This window comes from Neodiprion virginianus, chromosome 3 (assembly GCF_021901495.1).
Source record: "Neodiprion virginianus isolate iyNeoVirg1 chromosome 3, iyNeoVirg1.1, whole genome shotgun sequence".
NCBI lineage: Eukaryota > Metazoa > Arthropoda > Insecta > Hymenoptera > Diprionidae > Neodiprion > Neodiprion virginianus.
In genome coordinates this window covers 13,837,260-13,858,856 of record NC_060879.1, presented here as the reverse complement: position 1 = coordinate 13,858,856, position 21,597 = coordinate 13,837,260, and the positions used below count along the sequence as shown (strand labels likewise).

Sequence of the window (21,597 nt, the reverse complement as noted above, 5' to 3'; positions counted from 1 at the left end):
ACTATTGTTGTAAAAAGAGTGACTGCGGTATTCATGAACGTCGGTTATACGTATAACCGGCGTAGTACATAACGGCCCGTTATAATCTATTGTTTATATTGTTGTTATCTTACGAAAGGAATAACTAGTGTAATAGCTATAACGGCTCTATAATTTGACAGTTTACTATTTTTGCCGTCTAGTATTTATTGAACAAATGATGCGCTGCTGCAGCTCATTATCGGAGGAACGCGCACCACGATAGTTGCCTGCAATTGCAAACATCAAGCGTTTATCATTAATTATTAATTGACGTGCAGTCGTATTACGGTGAAATTTCACTGCCATAATTATGGTTCAAAACATTGTACAAATTCTGTGTGAGCGAATTCTTTCACGGACGACAATCTACGCTGGGCCCAAAATCACCAAAGGTAAGTTAACATGTTAATTGTACATGAAAAATTGTACGTATGGTGACCATCCACAAAATCATTTTTGAAAATCCTCCCTGAAAAGATTCTCCCGGACAAAATCCTCACCGCAGAAAGTCTTATATTCTCGTGCGAAGTAATTTAAGGACTTTGCCTACTCCCGGCGGAACTGCTGCTTGCAGACGTTCACGCGATGCAAGTTTTCTCCATCATTTACAAGGATATCGAACTTCTATTAGAAGCATTTTGAAGGCGAAGGAGCAATCTATGTCGTATATTTTTCCGAATCAAAATTTTTTTCTTCAGAGTCGTAAAAAACAGCACTGAAAGTGAGCAAAGTTCCCGTTGTATTAAAACAAGAACGAGTTTTTTTTTCACAATTCTACAAAATACACGACACAGATACATCCTTCACCTTTAATTTAGGACCAAGAGCAATAAAATCGAACTCAAGAGTTGCGAGAAAACTTGCACGAGCTTAAGCATGAAACAGCGGATTTTCGCCGCGAAAAGCGATTGCTAGCTAGCGCCATCTCTGGCTTGGTTCTTCGTGAAATAATATTAGTAAAGTATCTAGAACTCCTTGATAAGTGTTCATCAGTCATTCGCCATGGCTAAGATGAGGAAAGTGTTACGGAAAAGTAAAAAAAAGGGCCAGGGTTAGAAAAATTTGGCGGCTTATTAGCGGAAGAGGTTCAGGTGAATAGAATGGCATCTAGTTTGCTCACATAGACTTGATTGTTTTCATTTTCAGACCGAATAACTAACATGCACGATTTATTAATTCAGAACACCGTATTTTCTTAACAATCTCTTCGAGTTATTATTTACCGTCCCTTTCTCAATGTGTGTTTTGTCAACCTATTCTTCCGAAAATCATTTTCCATCTTTCGTCCACTCACGATGACAAACTTACCGATGACTCTTACCGCACACTGATCTACGTGACTGACTATTTGATTGTGATATTTGACATCTACTTGCCAAGGTCAATGCACAATACACTAATGAATTGAAAACATGAAATGCTATCGAAGACATTGTTGCAGCGTAAAGTTTCAATGCCAGCCACGTCCGGTATGCTACATTCACGTTTCGAAATGCCAATCATTCAGCTCCATGAAACCTGAGACTCGACTCCAGCACTGATTCAGCTTTATCAGTTTTGTGAATTGGGAAAAAAAATTCAACAAGCTATTGTTGTCCTTTTCAAACAGGAGTGATACTGTTTTATTCTCCAATAGTAATATATTTCTGCCTGAAATATCGTAAATTTGACTCGCAAGTGACGAATGGAAAAAAATTGATTATTCTTATGTATGATACAATTGAGAGAAAAAATAAAACATTTTCTATTGAGAAATATTACTATTATATTTCCCGCGATTACCTAGAAAATAGATTTTACGAAGCTGTAATAACGTACATTTTTCAACCATTTCTGAAGAAAAATTTGTGAATAGAAGTAAAACATTTATCTGAAACAACACCCACCTGGGGGTCAGGACTCAAATCAGACCGGCTCCAATATTTTGTACATACTTGTCAATCGGTTACATTATATACGGTCAATGTAGAATTGCTGTGAGCCAAATGATCGATGAAGAATTGGTCGCGGAAGACACGCCAACCGAAGACACGATAACAGGTAATGTTATCGAGTTTGACGAGGTCAGATCTCCAACAGAATTCGTCGAAGTCGATCTGTTTTGCTCGGAGGTAATACCCAACTCTCTGATTTCTATAACGGCAGCCAATAAGGAGACGACAATTATAGGTACAAGTACATCCGTAAGTGTTTCGCCCACAACCGACAGTAATGTGGTAGAAGACCATGAGTTGCAATTGGAAAGGATAGTGGATCAATCGAAGATCGAATCAAGTCCTCCATTCAAGTTGGCCGGTAGAAGAATAGTGGATATAAATCACTTCCTGAGCAGTATCCAAAAGCTAGCTTCTCACCCACCTTATGATTCATTTCAACCGTCACCTTCAAATGTAAATTTTGTAATAAGATCGAATCAATAGACTCAGAATACCGTAAATCAGATTCCTCATCTTTAAACTCAGCCATAGTATCAGGAATTGTGTCCAGAAGTGGTGATTTTTCTCAACTCAAAGAAATTAGCGCTGCTATAGATATGCCTTGCATGGCTAAGAAAACATGGAATAAAGGGCATAGCCGGATAAGCAGGTCGAATCGGCCCCCGCTGAATTTTTTGTCGGTACTTCAGGGATCAATTTGGACCCAAATGAAAATAATTCAGTGAAAATTTCAGCTATTAATCTTAAACGGTTTCCGTGTAATTGAAAAAAAACCTATTTTTTAGTATTTATTTTTTTTTTAATAGTAAAATTAAAAATTTTTTTTTGCTGATTTTTTCTTAAATACTTACGAGTAAAAGCTGTGAAAAAAATTTTTTTTTATGATTTCTAGACTAATAGCCGATTTTTAAACTAAAAAACAAAATTACAATTATTTTTTTTTATGCCTATTTTAAAACATGCAATCACCAAATTTGGACAGAATACGTCTTTTATACCCCTCTGTACTCAGGAATTTTTTCAATTTTTTTGGTTTGGTGCAACGTCATGAAAAAAATTAAAAACCAATTTTTTGTTAATTATTTTATATTTCAACTGCTTAGAACACTACTTACAACTAATTATAAAATGTATTTATTCATAAAAATATTCATCAAAAACGTAAGTGGTCATCAAAATATTTGTTAATATTTTCGTCAATCTTCATCACTGTCTTCATTAATAACTACACAGCGCCCGGTATTATTGAAAATGCGACTTAAAATTTCTGCTGGTCTTACAATTCTCGATAAATATCTAGCATGTGATAGGTAATAAATAATAGCTGCTACATGCGAACAACAACCAACTGTACGCCGACCGTTGGCACAATCACAGCAATATCGAGAAATTCCGTTAACTCCATTTTTGCCACGATGATACTCAATGAAGCAGCGATATGTTTTTGCATTAATATGCCGAGATCTTACTTGAAATCTAAGAATGTTTTGAGCCGATCTTACGTACTGAAGGCTTATATTATTATCTTCATCCATCATCTCAGCTGAGTATGACACTGCTTGAGAAAGCTGGTATGATCCGGTCAGTAAAATATGCAATTAAGTCGCATTTTCAATAATACCGGGCGCTGTGTAGTTATTAATGAAGACAGTGATGAAGATTGACGAAAATATTAACAAATATTTTGATGACCACTTACGTTTTTGATGAATATTTTTATGAATAAATACATTTTATAATTAGTTGTAAGTAGTGTTCTAAGCAGTTGAAATATAAAATAATTAACAAAAAATTGGTTTTTAATTTTTTTCATGACGTTGCACCAAACCAAAAAAATTGAAAAAATTCCTGAGTACAGAGGGGTATAAAAGACGTATTCTGTCCAAATTTGGTGATTGCATGTTTTAAAATAGGCATAAAAAAAAATAATTGTAATTTTGTTTTTTAGTTTAAAAATCGGCTATTAGTCTAGAAATCATAAAAAAAAATTTTTTTCACAGCTTTTACTCGTAAGTATTTAAGAAAAAATCAGCAAAAAAAAATTTTTAATTTTACTATTAAAAAAAAAATAAATACTAAAAAATAGGTTTTTTTTCAATTACACGGAAACCGTTTAAGATTAATAGCTGAAATTTTCACTGAATTATTTTCATTTGGGTCCAAATTGATCCCTGAAGTACCGACAAAAAATTCAGCGGGGGCCGATTCGACCTGCTTATCCGGCTATGCCCTTTCACGAAATTGTCAGTGATGCCTATCATGATGTTTCTCGGGAAGAGATGATCAAGGCTGGGACGGAAGAGGCGAGATTGGCCCGTCAGGCAGACGATGTTGACGAAGACGGGTACCCTTGCGTAGCGGTTGTTGCGGATGGGTCTTGGGCCAAACGATCTTACCGTACAAAATATGATTCTCTTTCGGGTGTAGCAGTAATAGTAGGGTATAGGACGAAGAAAGTTTTGTTTATCGGGGTTCGAAACAAGTATTGTTCCATTTGTAATAGGTCGAAACAAGGGGAGTCAAAATCAGTCGTGGATCATAAGTGCGCCAAAAACTGGGGGGGTTCTAGTACCGCAATGGAATCTGACATAATAGTAGAGGGATTCAAATGTAGTTTAGAAATGCACGGCCTAAAAAATTACAAATTGATAGGAGATGAAGATAGTAGCATTCACCGCACGCTTATCGATACAATGCCGTATGGACCGGAGGCAATAGTCGTAAAAATTGAATGCCGCAACCATGTGCTCCGAAACTATGGTACTCGACTGCGAGATCTCTGTGTCAACTGTAAGGTCGGTACAGTGATTCTACGAAATTCTTTACGCAAAACCTTGAAACGCCTACGTTATGCAGTAACTTCTGCTATTCGTCACCGGATAGCAGAAAAAATAATAAGCCGCGATACGTTCGGGTCGAGGAATTGCGTAAAGATATAAAAAACGGTCCGAATCATCTTTTCGGGGACCATCGGTTGTTTAAAGACCGTGGTTATTTCTGCGACGGTAACCCGAAGCCGGGTGAAATAAACCATGTGCAGGATATGAAAGCGACTAGTATCTTCCAAGAGATCCTTTCGGCGATGAATCGAGTCACTGAGCACGTCTCTAGCCTGATATGGGACGTCGACAACAACGTGGCCAAGTTGTACAACTGTTTCTAAGGCTATAGGGGGCAAGCGTGTCAATTTTACCCTTCGCGGATCAAATCAAGCAAGATGCGAATCTGCCGTAGTGAGGATGAATGCCGGTGGACAGTTCAATGCGTGAGTCAGTCAGAAATTAGGAATGGGTGGGCCGGGGAAATTCACCGTCAAGTACTGTACAAATAAACCGCGATCTCTTCACTCTCGAAAGCCGGCTTTCAAATCAAAATCAAAATCTTTCGTCGCCCAGTCCGTTGACACCGACTACGGTCCGGACGCTGCATGTCCGTCGCAACCAGACATGTCTGAAGAGAAATTGGCTGTCGCTAAGAAGGATTTCGTGCAAGCCTTGCATTCGGTGGATACGTTGGTAATCGAACGACAAACTAGAGGACAAAGCATGTCTGAAGAATGGAACGATGAGCGTAGAAAGCGGTTGATTGCCTCGGAATTTGATGAAATTTGCTAAGGACGGCCACAGACATCTTGCGCCAAATTAGTTGAACGAATTCGCTATACCGATTTCCACGGTAACTCGAGTACAAGGTGAGGTATCGAAAAGGAGGCTTTGGCAATCAGTCACTTTGCTTCGGAATATGGAGTTACGGTGGAATCTAGTTATTTAGTGGTGGACGAGGAGCTACCGTTCTTCGCGGCGTTACCTGATGGATTGGTGGACTAGGACGCCATTATCGAGGTGAAATGTCACACTTCTGCCAAAGAGCTGACTCCAATGGAGGGCATAGAGTCGAAAAATATAAAATTTATGTCCATTACGAATGGCGAAGTCAAGTTGATAACGTCACACAATTATTTTTATTAGGTTCAGGGTCTTCTCCACATTACGAAAAGGAAGTGGTGCTATTTCGGAGTTTGGACGCCGTAAGGACTGATCTTTGACAAAATTATTCGCGACAACAATTTTTGTAAATTGAAAATGGAAAATAAATTAGCCGACTTCTTTCATTTCTGCCTTTTGTCAGAAATAGTAGACTCCAAACGTGCCGGACAACTTCTGATTCGGGACCTTCCTCAAATAATTGAAGCTAGAAATTCTGCGGTCGGATCAAAAAACTCAACGACTGATTTTTCCACCCGTAAGAAAAAGAAAACGACAACCGACAGTACTAATGAGCAACTGTACAGACGTTTTTACATATTTGTATATTTTTCCTTTCATTGATACATAACTATTTCACAATAATGTCACAAACAGAAAACTATTCTTGATTCAAGAATATTTTATTTCTTGGATCAAGAGTACGCTATTTTTTTAATAAAAATATCACATATACTTGAATGAAGAATACTCAGCACTTGATTCAAGAATATCTTAATTCTTGATTCAAGGAGTGTTTTCTTTATGTGTAGGCCATTTTTTTATTCTTTGTATTACAAATCAACCCTCGCATGTATATCCTGCTTGTTAAATTTTCATTTCTCAGTTACAGCCCATTCGAAATTTTGCATGGATGCAATGTGTTTTCACATTATGTTTTCACGTTCAGAAATGAATGAATTTCTGAATAATGATCTTTCCCAATCGTTTGCTGAATGCTTGCATCTTTTATTCCATAATTTTCATTGAAACAGTTTATTTTGAAGATTCGTTTTATTTCTATAATAATTACTTGTTTTACCAAAGAAACGTCATAACGGAAAGCGAAAAGTATGGTATTTCACGCGATCGAACGTATATATTTTATTTATTGACGCGCCATTACTTTTGATTACGTTTTGTAACATAGAGTTTGCTGATTTTTCAATACGCCTTATCTATCAATTTCTAATATACTCCTGCATGTCTGACTTAATTTTTTTGGTTTACTAATTTTCTTTAGAATATCTATCGATGTATGTAACACTTTCAATTTTTCCTGGCATGGTTGGGAGGTTGGGACGGGATAGGGTGGGTCTCTTCATCGCAGCGACCTCTACGTGGTGAGACCTAGGTAATTGATAGCAATGTATTTAGTGGAATCCGCGATTCTAGATCGATCCACTCAAGAATCGATCTTCTGGGTCGAGGAAATAGATCTTTTGTTGTGATACTTTACTAATCGATTTTTTCTAAACATTCTCTATAAAATTCATTATCCAAGTAATTGCATAAAATTCAAAAACATACTTTTAAGGTTACGTTGACTCAATCCTCAATATCTTTCCAAATATACAAGTCCATTGATAAGATATCGTCAGGATTGATTAAATAATAGTATTTAATCAACTCTCTCGATGGCTTTTTAATGTAAAAAATAACAAGTTCATTTTTTATTCGCCGAAAGAACAGCGACAGCGATAATTGTCGGTACAGAGTTACAGAATCCCTCTACTGGCATTGACAGACAAGGGCTAGCTACCCAAAGCTTAGAAGCTGGCCATGATAGTTTCTGTCACTCTAGAGAATAACGTAGTTCATACTTTGACATTACCTACCTCCTTTAAATGTCACAATGCTCTCGTCGTCCTTTACTAAGTTCACTTTACAAGCAAAAAGTACATGCAAATCTCTCTCACAAAGTATTCAGCAAAGTAGCATAAATCGTGTAAAAGCGGTTTAATAAAAGAAACATTCAACAAATAAATGCAAAAATTCTACAATTCTAATATAATTGCTACTGTTGAAAATATTGGCGCATTTTCCTCTAACCATATGGTGTTGATTTTGACTCTGATTTGGATCTAGCTAACATAACGTTTTAGACTTATTGTCACTCTATCCAAATACGCCGAGGCATCAACACCTTATCAGGAACCGGTTGTCATATAGTGTAGGTAATCAATGTGAATCAAATTTAATCTTGTCAAGTATCTACTCTAGAATCAATAGTATCACTTCAATAAGTATTTCAATATACTTATGCCATATAATGTTGAGATACCCGTAGTAACTCTTGTAACACGAATTAGCGAAACGCGACAGCTAAACACGAAATCGTAATCCGGATAAATGAGTGCCTGTCTACCGCACTGAATTTTACGAATTATTATTACGTATAATCGTATTATTGGGCGCCAGGAAGATTATTTTCTATTTTGCTACCTTATCTTGGCCACGTGAACGGTTAATTCGCGGTATATATTGACACGGGGTCGTTATGATCGTTCAAGGCTCCCGGCAATCGAAGTTGAGCAAATTTCTTTATGGAAGCGGATTGTGGTGGATTCGGTAGAAATTATGTATGTAGATTATTACCGTACCTTGTTTATTCTATCTTTAACAGGTTTTCAAAGCTTTCCACTAACACACTGTACGCTTCTTTCCACTTTCTTTCTTTGCACTCAGCACGTGTTGCGCTCTACTATACTGTAAAGAAAAGACTGCCCTGCTGCCGCGCCGTGGATACAGATCAGCGTATCAACAGCTCGGCTACACGAGTCCTTGCCTGTCATGACTGTTCGGCGCACGTATTTAAGGGGCTATTAAAGAAGCGCTGTACACTTGGAAAACGTGGAGAGCCAAAACTCCTACACCGCTAAAGCGATCGCAACGAAACTTGGGCAACTGATAGCTTTGGCATAAAGTGGAGCGGTTTTTATTTTTTCGAAATTTAAAAAAAAATTACAGATCGGTTACCACTCACACAAATTGAGAAAATTTTCACGGCTGCACTGAATGGATCGAACTATCCGGTATGATGCCACTCGGCGCTGATGTAACACAAATTTTGACCCTAGTCCCGTAGGATTTGATGGTGAAATGAAAAAATGGCATCTGATCTGGTTTGCGATTACGAAAAACACCGACATCTCATTTTGGCGGCATTTTTTACCAACGTCACACGCCGGAATCATGCTTTCACATCGTCCATCGCAGATACAGAGTGGCGGCGCTGGTGATATCTTCCGCTACTGGAGCGTATTGCTCGTGCTGCCACAAACAAATCACGTGGCAACTCTGTGAACTACACCCGCGACTAGAAATTTTCGAGCGATGATTGTTACTGTGTCTCGTTCTGTAGCTCATACCGATTGCTTGTAGTTTTTTAAAACATGGAAAAGACCCGAACTAAACGAGAATCGTAATTAATATGAAAAGAAGTCATTTGCCTTGCGTTGCTCTTGTTCATTCCATAAAAACGGAAAAAAAAATAATACGAATAATTACTCGTAGGTCTCAAGATGGCATAACCTCGCCACATTGACAAACTGAAATATAACTGTTCACAGGAGCGACCGATTCATTTTTGGGATATAAATTCCGACCAGCTTATATTTCTACTCGTTTTATTTGTCAATTTGAACTTTTATGAAATTGATTCGAATGAGCGACAAGGAATCGTAGTCCATCCAGTCCCCTTCGACTGACAGTTAGCATAGAGTACATATAACCTGCCCCAGTTACAATGCGGCAGATTTGAATATACCTAGGATAGATAAAATTGTCATTCGGGTCGAAATCCCGACAAGCTTGTAATTTCTACTTCTTTTAATTTAATAATTTCGACTTTTTCAAAAACGATAATTTATTCGAACAATCGACGAGGAATCGTAGTCCATTCAGCCCCTTTCGACTGACAGCTAGCACGGAGTACACATAACCTGACCGAGCCGACAATGCGGCAGATTTGAATATAACTAGGATGAATAAAATTGTCATTGGGATTGAAATCCCGACAAGCATGTGATGTTTACTTCTTCTTATTTAATAATTTCCACTTTTTCAAAAACGATGATTGATTCGAACAATCGACGGTGAATCCCAGTCCATCCAGCCCGTCTCGGCTAACAGCTAGCAGAAGGAACGTATAACCTAACCCTGCTTACAGTTAGCATAACATAAATATCAAGTCGCGTGCGGCATAACCTGACCTCTCCGACTCAACAACAAATTTGAATACGAGTGGGACGAATAAAATCGGAATAACGCTAATCTCGTTATTAATACTCGTTTTATTCATTGCTTCTGATTTTTCGAAAAAGAAGAAATTGATTTGAATAATGGGTGGCAGATAAAGAAAGTAGGAGCTGGTTTGGGGCACTCAAGATATAAGAAATTGGAGTTTGTGGGCCAACGAGAGAGGGGAACTCAGGGAGTCCCAGTTGCCTTTGTTTGACACGTGTTATTAAATAAGGGTAACCTTGGCACACCAGTTCTTTTCTCTTCTTCCATTTCGATATGACACTCTCGGCTCATTCTTACCATAAAGATATTAGCGTTTTCCACTGGTTGCACTGAGTGCGTACTGGCTCAAACAGGGGGCACTCGTTCCGTGCATGCGTCGCCCGGCATCGGGGCAAACCTTCTGAGTGGAACACGCCGTAACCGGTACAAGTCAGTGTCATCGCTCCGGTCTTTCAAGTTCGTCTTGCGAATCTAACGATTATTCGAACGATACGAGTCAAATACAAAAGTTATTATGATCGAAATTGACGATGAAAGGATAGAACTGAAGTTCATCGTCAATTCCAAGGTCATAATACTAAAAATTGTCGTCTCAGACCGAGAATTGTGTTAGAAGTTATCGAGTAAGTGATAATACTATATTGTTTAGGTTATGTACAAAAAAAAATTAATAGCAATTCTAGATAGATAGATAACGTTTATTAACCATCCTTGACCCTTGGGCTTGAGGATATTACATCATATTACACCATCATTTAATCTCACATCCTTAACATTGTACATTTTATACATTTTCTATACTTTCTATCTATACGTATACATATATGGGTACGTCCAATACTTTTCGGCCGCAGCTTGCGGGCTTGGGTCAGCGATTCAGCTGCTGATTTTTTTCAAGAAAGCAAGTTACAAAAAGGACGATTCTCTAAATTTGAGCTTAATAGAAGAAAATCTGGTGGCTATGGAAATTTTTGAAGTTTTTAATAATTCAATTTTCTAGTTATTTTCCCGATTTTTTCATGGGAGCTCTGTGGGACTTAAAGACTCGAATCAAACAGCATTCCCCTTCTCTGACCTTGTATTTTGAGGAAAAAAATAGTTTTTTGCTCCAAAGCAATATCCAGTTTAATTAGGACCCTTTTCATGAACTACTATTGTAGCAAAATTTCGCATAACTTTGAAACGCTGCCAAGTCAAGAATTTTCCAAGTAGACGGCCAATCGACGGCTCAAATTTTTCCTCTAGGTATACTTTATTACTACCTACACGAATTATTATTAATTACCACGTTCCTTTATATACGGCCTCGCAAAACCACCTGATTTCTGACAAATCGCTGTTTTCAGATAGCTGCAACTTTTTTCTATCAACTCGAAATCGCTTGAAAATTTCAGGGAAAATACTTCATTCTATCCCCAAACAACGCTGAAAATTTCCAGCTAGGAGTCAAAGTTGTTAACGATCTGTGAATTTTCAAAATGTTCAAGTTTCCCACGTAACATTTCGTATTTCATGGCATTATCAACTATATAACAAGTATTGAGTATGACTTCATGGGACACAAAGAAACAAATATTCAATTTCAAATAAATAATTGCAATACAAATGATAAATAAAAATATTTTATACTACTATAAATATCCTATTCTCGCAGTCAATGAGTTTTTTTTTAAGGCGATACAAATTATAGGGATGTAAGCCATATTTTTATAATATTACTTCAGTATGTAATTTTGCAAGCTCTTCATGTTTTCTTTTATTCAGGTTAATAATCGACAAGTGTAAATTTACCACGCGCAATTCAAGAAGTCGTTGATAATGCCATGAAATATTAAATATTATGTGGGAAACTTGAACATTTTGGACATTCACAGCTCGCTAACAACTCTGACTCCTAGCTGGAAACTTTCAGCGTTATTTGGGGATGGAATGAAGTATACTCCCTGAAAATTTCAAGCTATTTTTAGTTGATAGAAAAAAGTTACAGGTATCTGAAAACAGCGATTTTTCAGAAATCAGTTCGTTTTGCGAGGCCGTATATAAAAAGGAACGTGGTAATTAATAATAATTCGTGTAGGTAGTGATAAAGTATACCTAGACGAACAATTTGAGCCATAGATTAGCTGTCTACTTGGAAAATTGTTGACTTGGCAGCGTTGTAAAGTTATGCGAAAATTTGCTAAAATAGTAGTTCATGAAAGGGGTCCTAATTAAACTGGATTTTTCTTTGGGGTGAAAAACTATTTTTTTCTTAAAAATAGAGGGTCAGAGAAGGGGAATGCCGTTTGATTCGAGTCTTTAAGTTATATAGAAGCTGAGATACAAATATTTGAAAATTAGTAAAAAATCGACTTTTTTAAAACTTCAAAAATTTCTATGCCCACCAGATTTTCTTAAATTAAGCTCAAATTTGGAGAATCGTGTTTTTTTATAACCTACTTTCTTGAAAAAAATCAGCAGCCGAATCGCTGACCCAAGCCCGCAGGCTGCGGTCAAAAAGTATTGGACGTACCCATATATATACTGTAACGTGGCATTTCTTTTATGCATGCCCGCTACAAGGTGCTCCCTGAACCTTGGGCGGAACCCAGGGATAAGGGCTTCAGGGATCGGGTCGCCAAGTAATTACAGAGGAGCGCCAGAACTGGAGTCACGCATCCGAGCTTCGACAGGACCGTGGTAGCTGATCGTGATCGAGATATTGCAGGTCCCCCTTTGTTTTTTATTTTTTGTTTTGGTGAGAACATCGGCCACAGGCCAGCGGCCAACTCCGGCACTGAGGATATTTCGGCGAGGCGAAACAGCGACGATCTTGCGGGAAGGACGCGGACGCTGCGGAGGGGGAGCCAACGCAGATCTCTGCAGCGCGGGAACCCAAGGCGGACGCGATTCCCGCTGGCGGTCGGCGCGCCGCAGCCTCCCCGCTCACCCCGCCTACACCCGACTGAAGCAACCGCGAGAGACCAGCTAGCGACGAGGGAGCACCCCGCCCAACCCCGGGACACTGTAGAGCTGCGCGGAAGACGACATCGCGATCTAGCCTTAAGTTCTGCGCCGCGAAGCGACGACAGGTGTGCGCCAAATTGCGCAATCTCCGAAATCGATAACGGATCGATTGTTGCGCATTCTTAAGGTTATGACGTCACGAAGGGAATAGCGTGACGAGATCGGCGTTGCGACCGATCGGCCATTCAAGACTCACTCTAGTTCTGGCGACTGACCAAGGCGGTAGTCTATTTGCGAAGTGGAGTTCGATTCGCGTTTCTAGTTTTTCTGTATAAATTTGTAGTTGCTAGAGACGATGGCCGGCAAGAATCACGAGGGAGTCGGAGAATTTGTACACTGGATGTGGAGCGGTAAGCGCTGTTGATATTCTCGCGAAAGAATTTCGAGACTCATTAAGTAACGGCTCGCCGAGGAACGGATAGCCATCGAGGATTGGCGTTATCGAAAGTACTCGAAATTCTTTGACCGATACCTTTGCTTGGTGACCGTAGCCTGAGTTGTGCGTAATAAAGTATAGCCAATTTTGAGTGACCGAGAAGGTAGAATAGAGTCACGGGTTTGAGTCGAAACACTAGTGTTTCAAATTGAGTGTAACCAAATTCCGTTGCACGTGGTCACGGCGAGTCCATTAAAATAGAGTGTCACCTCTTTTGTAGGTCGCGAATCGTCAAAGGGGGAGCGTTCAAGCTCGCGAATCACGTTAAAACGTCGCGGAGAAGGTTGAACTCGGATGCGTACTGATAAGTAATAACGACGTAGGAGTAAGAAAATTAGTTAAGGTAGTAATGAAGATTGCGACTAATGCGGCCCGTGCGCCCTGATATAGTTTTTTTTGTTGGCCCTTAAGTGTAATAGCCAAGGTGGCGATTAGCGCCATACCGTGGAGGACGATCGTGAGCAGCGCGTCGGGTTAAATTCTGTTTTTGGTTTTTGTGAGTTAGGGGTTATTATTAAGGCAGCGACTAGCGCACGTCGGCATTAGAGGTCTTCTAGATGTAATAATTTTTTTTTTGTTCTTTCTGTTTTATTCTTTTTTTGGTTAAATCTAAGTATTTGATTTTGAATCGCGAAGAGCGACTTTTGGATTATTAATTCTCTGGCTTTGTATTTTGAACCGCAAAGAGCGACAGTTGGATTATTCTTCCTCTAGCTGTGTATTTTGAATCGCAAAGAGCGACTTTTGGATTATTATTTCTCTTGCTTTGTATGTTGAATCGCGAAGAGCGACTTTTGGATTATTATTTCTCTTGCTTTGTATGTTGAATCGCGAAGAGCGACTTTTGGATTATTATTTCTCTTGTTCTGTATGTTGAATCGCGAAGAGCGACTTTCGAATTATTATTTCTTTTTTTTGTATTACCGCTGGCTGGAAATATATTATTTTAATTTTATATTAACTCGGTAAAATAACGTTGGTGTTGAGTATCTCGCGCTCTCTCCCTTCAAAAATTACCCCTCCCCTCTCTGCGGTACTGAGCTATGGAGCATATTCCCGTAGTATAGCGCATTAACGATTTCGAGGCGTGTTTATCACGCCAGGCGCCCAACAACATTGTGCAGTATTGTTTTCTGGATCCGGGTTACATCGTGGACGCCAAATTATTGTGCAGGTGGTAAGTTCTCGGTCACTTTCTCCGAGTAGTCGAGGAGCGGGAAAAACCACATCACAATACATCCATACGTCTCCTCTTCCAGCGCACTCGTTGGATCATTGGTTCGTTATACATCAAACTACTATTCTTTTTCCGCCTCAAAGCTTTTTCGAATCCTCTCACAAAATCTCACAATATTGGCACTATTGATCCTTTTGGAATCTCATTCCATTTCCGTTCATTCTCGATTCCCATACTCCGTATCATTCCTTCGATCTGCTTCATCATTTCCTTCCGCATTATTCCCTTCATCGCTACACACTTCCATACATGCCCCAGTTCTTCCTTCCTCTGCTCACAGAATCTACATGTTTCATCCCTAAATCCTTTATTTCCCCCCCTACCCACATTACCGCATCTCATTCGCATCCACTTTTTTTTTGTCTCTTCCCTTTATTTCCATCCGTTCCCAATACTCTTCGCTTTCTGTTGTTACTTTCCTAAATTTGTAATGTACGCAATATTTCAATCTATCAATTCTTATCCAGTCTTCTTGTATTCTCTGGTCGTTAACTGTTTTACATACCTCCTTGAATCTGACTTCAATAGCAATTCCAAATTTATTATAAAGTCGGTAGAAGAAAAAGAGAACAAGTGAGAGAGGAAACGTGGTATTCGGTAGCACATCAAGTTAATGTATAGTGTTTGTAATTTTTTAGCCGATGATCTGTACATATTCCAATACTTACAAATGTTTCGTGAACAGAAATTCATTGATGTCGATGGGCCAGTCAGCGACGTCAAGAGGGTTGTCGGAAATGAGTTAGTTTTATAGTTCTTAAGTATTACATTACATTTACTAACAGTATGGCAATGACTACATTTAAGTACCCTGTGCCATCATTTCTAGCATATAACTGCTGATCATGTTTTAGAGAGATACAAGTATCGACCAAGATCAAAGACAACGATAACTTGTCGAAGTCCTCATTTGATATGCTTTGCGGTGACAAAAATCTTTCCCCACCTGATACGATCAGCAACTTGGATACAAATAACATATCCGAAGATAGATCACAAAAAGATTCTACAATTGGTGAGTATATAATAAGGTGATCATTTTTTGATCTTTTCTTCCAAGTCTCACCTGAACAATGTAATCCCCTTTCGACACAATCATTTACAAAATTGCATTTTAATCGTCGTTGATGTGTGCAATATTTTTTGTTTTTTGGTTTTCAGAATCGTTCGTAGAACTCTCGGATGATAAGGAGACCAAATTTCTCTTGGACAAATACGAAGCATACGTGTCTCAAGTTGGCCCGATGAAGAAGTTTAAAGCGAAAAAAGTTATGTGGAAAAACATTTCTTCCGACCTGGAAGATGAACTTCAATCGATAAAAGATTTTGTACAACTAGAAAATCGATATAAACATGCCTGAAGAGAAAGAAAACTGCGGTGGAACATAATGCCAAGTCAGGGAATGCACGGGAAGAGGTTCCATTCGAAGAAAAGATCTCTGAAATTGCTGCAAACGATGACAGTATTGAACCGGAGGTGTTGTGTAGCGCAAAAAAAAAACACGGTACCTCAAGGTGCCACCGCAAAAATCGCAATCCACGAATCGAAAGGCTTCACAAGATTTAACCATAGAATTGAATAAGAAAAAAGAAGATGCCAAAGAGCGTAGATACTACGAAAAGATGGCCTTAATTACAACTCTTTTGAAAAAGAATAAAGAGCCATAGTAAATTGTTTTTACGAGGATGGCTATTGTGCAATACTAATTATGGTTTTTTGCAAATAGTCCGTGAGGAAATTAACAAAATACTACGATGAGGTAGTATGTGTTATAAAAAAAAAGGTTTATTTTATATCATTTGGTGGCAGCTGGTAATACCGGCAGAAATTATTTTTCGTTGGCATTCATAGAATGAGCACAGAAACATTTTCATTTTTTTTTCTTATACAACCGCCACCGCTTTCTATTTTTCAGACAAATATATCTCGATAAATCGTAATTTAGTTCGATAAATTGCAATTTCTGTCGATGAACCTTAATTCATTTAAGTTTTGTTTAACCGATATCTCATTTTCATTAGTCATGTATGCTAAATCAGTATTAAGCTTTAGTTAAAACGGGAAAAAGACTGTTATGTGTGCTTGCGACAAAAAAGGGGTATTATGTATGCCTCAATATATCGTGCACAGTAAATAAGTAAAAAAATGTTTATCTATACTAGGAGACGTTGAGCTCCTCGCTACATAAGACATAAGCTCTTTTTCATACCGAAAATATATATCTATCTTTCGAAAAAACTGAAGAGGCATAGAAATCCGCAAACTCATTTTCGTAGAATTGTACATTGTGAACCTATTTTTACGAGGATGATGATTTTGCAATAGTAGCTATTTTTTTGCTGATAGTCCGTGAGAGACTGTTATTACGATGAATAGTATTTGTGATTAAAAAAAAATTTGTGATTAAAAAAAGATTAGTCGTATGCGTTAAAACTGGATCAATCTTCAGTCAAAACGGAAAGAAAATACTAAAGTTTGCATGTGACAAAAAACGTATATTATATGAGGGATTCTCCGTCAACTCGGCCACTTTTTTTTCGACCATCTCAGATCTGCCCTATAATTGGTTATATCAAATTACTACTAAAAAGTATTCTATGTGAATTTTTTCAGATTTTTTCATTCATTATTTGAGAAATTGCCGTTTTTTTTCCAAATGAATATATCTCGGAAACTTGAAGTAACTGAAAAAAAGACTACACAAAAGTTGTAGTTTTTTGTAAGCTTTCTAGAGGAATCTTTGAAAAAAATTTTACGTTCCGGTAACGCTGATTTTTTACCAAAAAAGGAAAAAATAATTTTTTTTTATTCAAAAAGGACTTGTATGTGGGGGGGGGGGGGTAAGGATTGGTATGGGTTGGTTTTCGAGAATTGTGAAGGGATTAAATACCATCGTTAATTTCTTCTGTATTGATGTGCGTCATGTGTGTATTACGGATGTTATTGGATTAATTATTCTGGTTATTCCTTTTTCGGTTTTTTATACATATTGGTGTTGTTAGTTCATCGTAGTATTCTATGCCTTTGTTGATCAGCCAAAGTGTTATGTGTTTTTTAAATATTTTCGTTGTCATTATTTTTAATTCAACCGGTAGGTCATTGTATAATTTATTTGTTATTACATACTTTTTTTTATTGATTTCCATGTGTTGTATGTGTTCGCTCGATTTGTAGGGTTCCTACTGTCATGGCTCTTGATTGTTGTCCGTGTTTCCTTTTCATTTCTTCAATTCTGTTTGGCTTCCTATGTAGTCTGATAGCTATGTCTTTCTGGTATTGCTGTAGTAGTTCTAGTATTCCATATTCTTTGTAAAGCTTGTCAGTTGGATATATGCGGTTCAGGTTAAATATGATCTTGATCAGAGCTTTCTGAGACTGTGCAAGATGATGAATATGTTTTTTATAAGCGCTTCCCCATGCAGTGATACCGTATCGTATTATGGAATGCACAAGTGCATGGTAGATTTCTTTCTTCGTGTTCTTGTTCAGTATTTGACTCTTATTGTTTATCAGTGGGTGGAATAGTTTTCTAAGTTTTTTTACGGTCTGTGAAGTGTGTGCATTCCATTTCATCTTGTCGTCCATGAGTATTCCCAGATGTTTTTGTTCTTTGACCCCGATTATTGAGTCACATTGACAGTTGGAGTTCGCTCGTACGCATTTGTGTAGCTGAATCTTTTTGTACTCTAAATTTTGTTCTTCTGATTTCTTGGATCTATATGCCATGTAGGTTGTCTTCTTTGTATTGAGAGATAGAAGTCGTTCATTGAGGTGTTTGTGGATCTTGTTGATATCTTGCGTTGCCATTAAATATACTTCCTCCCATGTTTTTGCTCCTGATATCAATGCTGTGTTGTTTGCGCATGATATTATTTTGGATTGTGTATGTAGCTTTAGTATATCGTCGTAGTAAAGTGTAAACAGTAGTGATGATAGGATGGTTCCTTGGGGAATGCCGCACGTTACTTGGAGTTGTTCGCTGTAGGTTTCACGTATTTTTACTTTTTGTTTTCTACCTCGAAGATATGAGTTAAACCAGCTTTGTGCTTTACCTCGGATACCTATTCTCTCTAGTGTATTTAGCAGGTGGCTGTGCGGGATCGTGTCTAACGCCTCAGCAAGATCTAGGAATATTGCTATACATTTTTCTCAGTAGTCTGTTGCTTCGTGAATTTCTTTGTTTAGTTCGTGAATTGCGTCTTGTGTACTTTTTCCCGGTTGAAAACCGTATTACATGTTAGATATAAGTTTGTGTTTGTTACTGTAAGATTGTAGCCTAGCTGTTATACATTTTTCGAGGATTTTTGGCAGATTACTCGTAATGGATATTGGTCTGTAATTGGTTACGTCTTCTTTGCTGCCAGATTTGTGTATTGGTGTTATTATGCTCGATTTGTATGCTTCTGGGAAGATGCCTTGTTGAATGCTGTTGTTACATATGTGTCTTAGAAGTGCGGTTATGAATGATGCAATTTCATTTAGAGTTCTTGATTGTATCTTGTCTATTCCTGATGATGTTCCATTTTTTAGTTCGTGGATGTTCTTGTTTATTTCGTCTGTGGTAATCGGTGTCCAGAATGTGGAATCTTCCGTATGTCTGCTGCAGGCTTCGATGTCTTTTCTTTTTACGTTTGGAATCTGCGATGCCATGTGTTTGCTAATATTTGTAAAATATTCATTCATTGCATTGGCCATATTCTTTCCATTTTCGATATATTTGTTATTAATTCTTAACCTGGATATATGATTTATGATTTTGGTAGGTCTGTATGTGTTGATAATATTCCATATCTGTTTCGGGTTACCTTGTGCTTTTGTAATTTCGTGTTTGTAGAAGTCATTTTTGGCTTGTTTTATGCATTTCGTAAGTAGGTTTCTATATCTTTTGTAGCCTTCTCTATCTGCAACGTCGTGGTTGTTCTTTTTAATTTTCTTCCCGAGTTCTTCTCTGTGTCTAATAGAGTTGATTATTGCTTGTGTAATCCATGGTTTTCTTCTTTGGTTTTTCCTTTCGGGTTTGAAGGTGTATTTGCTGTTGTGTTTCTTATGTGATCAGATAATGTCTTTATGAATATTTCTGTGGATTCATTTGTATCAGTTTTTTCGAATACTTGTAGCCAATTTTCTGTTAATAGTAAATTTCTAAGTTCTGTATAGTTGATATTTTTTTTTCCGAGTTGTACTACTTTTCCGCTGTTTTATTTTCAATCATTGCGATTACGGTGTAGTGGTCTGTGATGTCGGTTTCTAGTATCATGTTTTTATTAGAATTGCTATCTTTCGATTTAATGAAAATATGGTCAATACATGTTTCCGTGTTTTCTGTTACTCGTGTTGGGCTATTTATTCCAGATATGTAGTCGTTTCTGTACATAATTTGTAGGTACTCTTCTGCTTCATTTGTGTTGGCCAATATGTCAATATTGATGTCTCCGACAAGGATAGCGGTGGTTGCGGTTTTATCTCTGTCTAGTATTTCTTCAAGGCTGGTGAGAAAATTGTTTGTTTTACCGGATGGGGATCTGTATATTCCGTATAATGTCAATTCGGTGTTTCTGATTTTTAGTTTAAGTTTCTTCATGTTCGCATCTATAATGTCTGTTTCGCATTCTATGGTCTCAATATTTTTTTTTATTAGTATTGATACTCCATCTTTGGATGTTACCTTGTTTGTTGCTGTGAAGGTGTTATAGTCTTGTAGTTTGAGAACATCTGTGTTGTCTTCGTTCCACGTTTCGGTGAGAATGATCACATCGAAATTTAGATCGAGTTCCTGTAGCAGTATATTCAATTCGTCTGCATGTTTTTTTAGGCTCCTGATGTTCGTATGCATTATTTTTATGTAATTTTCGGTGTTTATATTATGTTTGAGTGACTTTATGTCTCAGTGATTTTGAGAGTGGATTTGTGTGTGTGTCTCTATAAAGTTATTCCAATCATTCATGTGTGTGTACTTTTGTTGAAATTTAGTAAGTTTAGTTGTATCAGGTTATTGGGCGGGTTGAAGGTCTTTTATATCGTTGATTTTATTTGTTTTTTCGCCTTCCTTTTCTCTGATATAAATTTGCCCATCTTTAACCCATACGAATTTGATGTTGTTGTTTTTAGCATATTGTTTAGTATCGTACAATAATTTTTTTTTGCGGGTACTAGTGATTCAGTGACGTAGATTTTGTTTATTGGAAGGTCAGGATGCAAAATAGAGGTGAGTAGTTGTGATTTTTTTTCTTTGTATTTGTTTAGTCATTGGTTCTTAATTTGTGATGTAGACGTTTTAAAGATAATTGCGGGTAATTTCGTTCCGCGTTTGCTCCTGTATATGTCGGAAATGTCACCTGGTTTGAATTGAGTATCGATGACGGTTGCTATTTTATTTGCGATTTTGTTTAGATTTTCATCCGGCAATACAGGTACTCCTATTATTTCGAGCTCATGGTTTCTAAGTTTTTGTTCTATGTTGGTGATTTGGATTTCCAATTTATGGCATTTTTCTTGGGATTCTGCATATTTCTTCTCGATTATGTTGCACGTACTTTGAAGCTTTTTGTTTTCTTTTGTTAGTTCTAATACCGTCCGAGTGAAGTCGTCCATTTTGTGGGAGAAAAATTTCATGGACTCTTCCCATTTGTTCATTGTTGTTTGAATCCCTTTGACGTCCTTGCTCGTATTTTCTCCAATGCGTCCGATATCACTTAGCTCTGCAATTTTGTTGTTGATTCGTGTCATATATTGTCTCATCGTGCCGTCAACTGTGTGATGAGGTGGTGTTGCGAAACTGTCTTTATCCGTATGTTCGTCCGACACTATTGATTCACACTTTGCGCAGTTATAATTCAATTTTGGATTAAGAGGTTTATTTTTTTCCAGGTGCAGATCCTCCTTGATGCATGTGACATGGAATTGATTGCCACAGCCTCCAGAGCACTTAAAAACTTCACATACTTTGCTGATCTGAACTTTGCTTAAGC

General features: G+C 37.7%; 1 protein-coding gene across 1 annotated transcript in view; it reads right to left on the bottom strand.

Annotated features, from left to right (window-relative positions):
* Positions 1–21,597, bottom strand: part of LOC124300690 (glutamate receptor ionotropic, NMDA 2B) — a 1,918,249-nt gene that overhangs the window by 887,459 nt on the left and 1,009,193 nt on the right. The window lies entirely within an intron of this gene.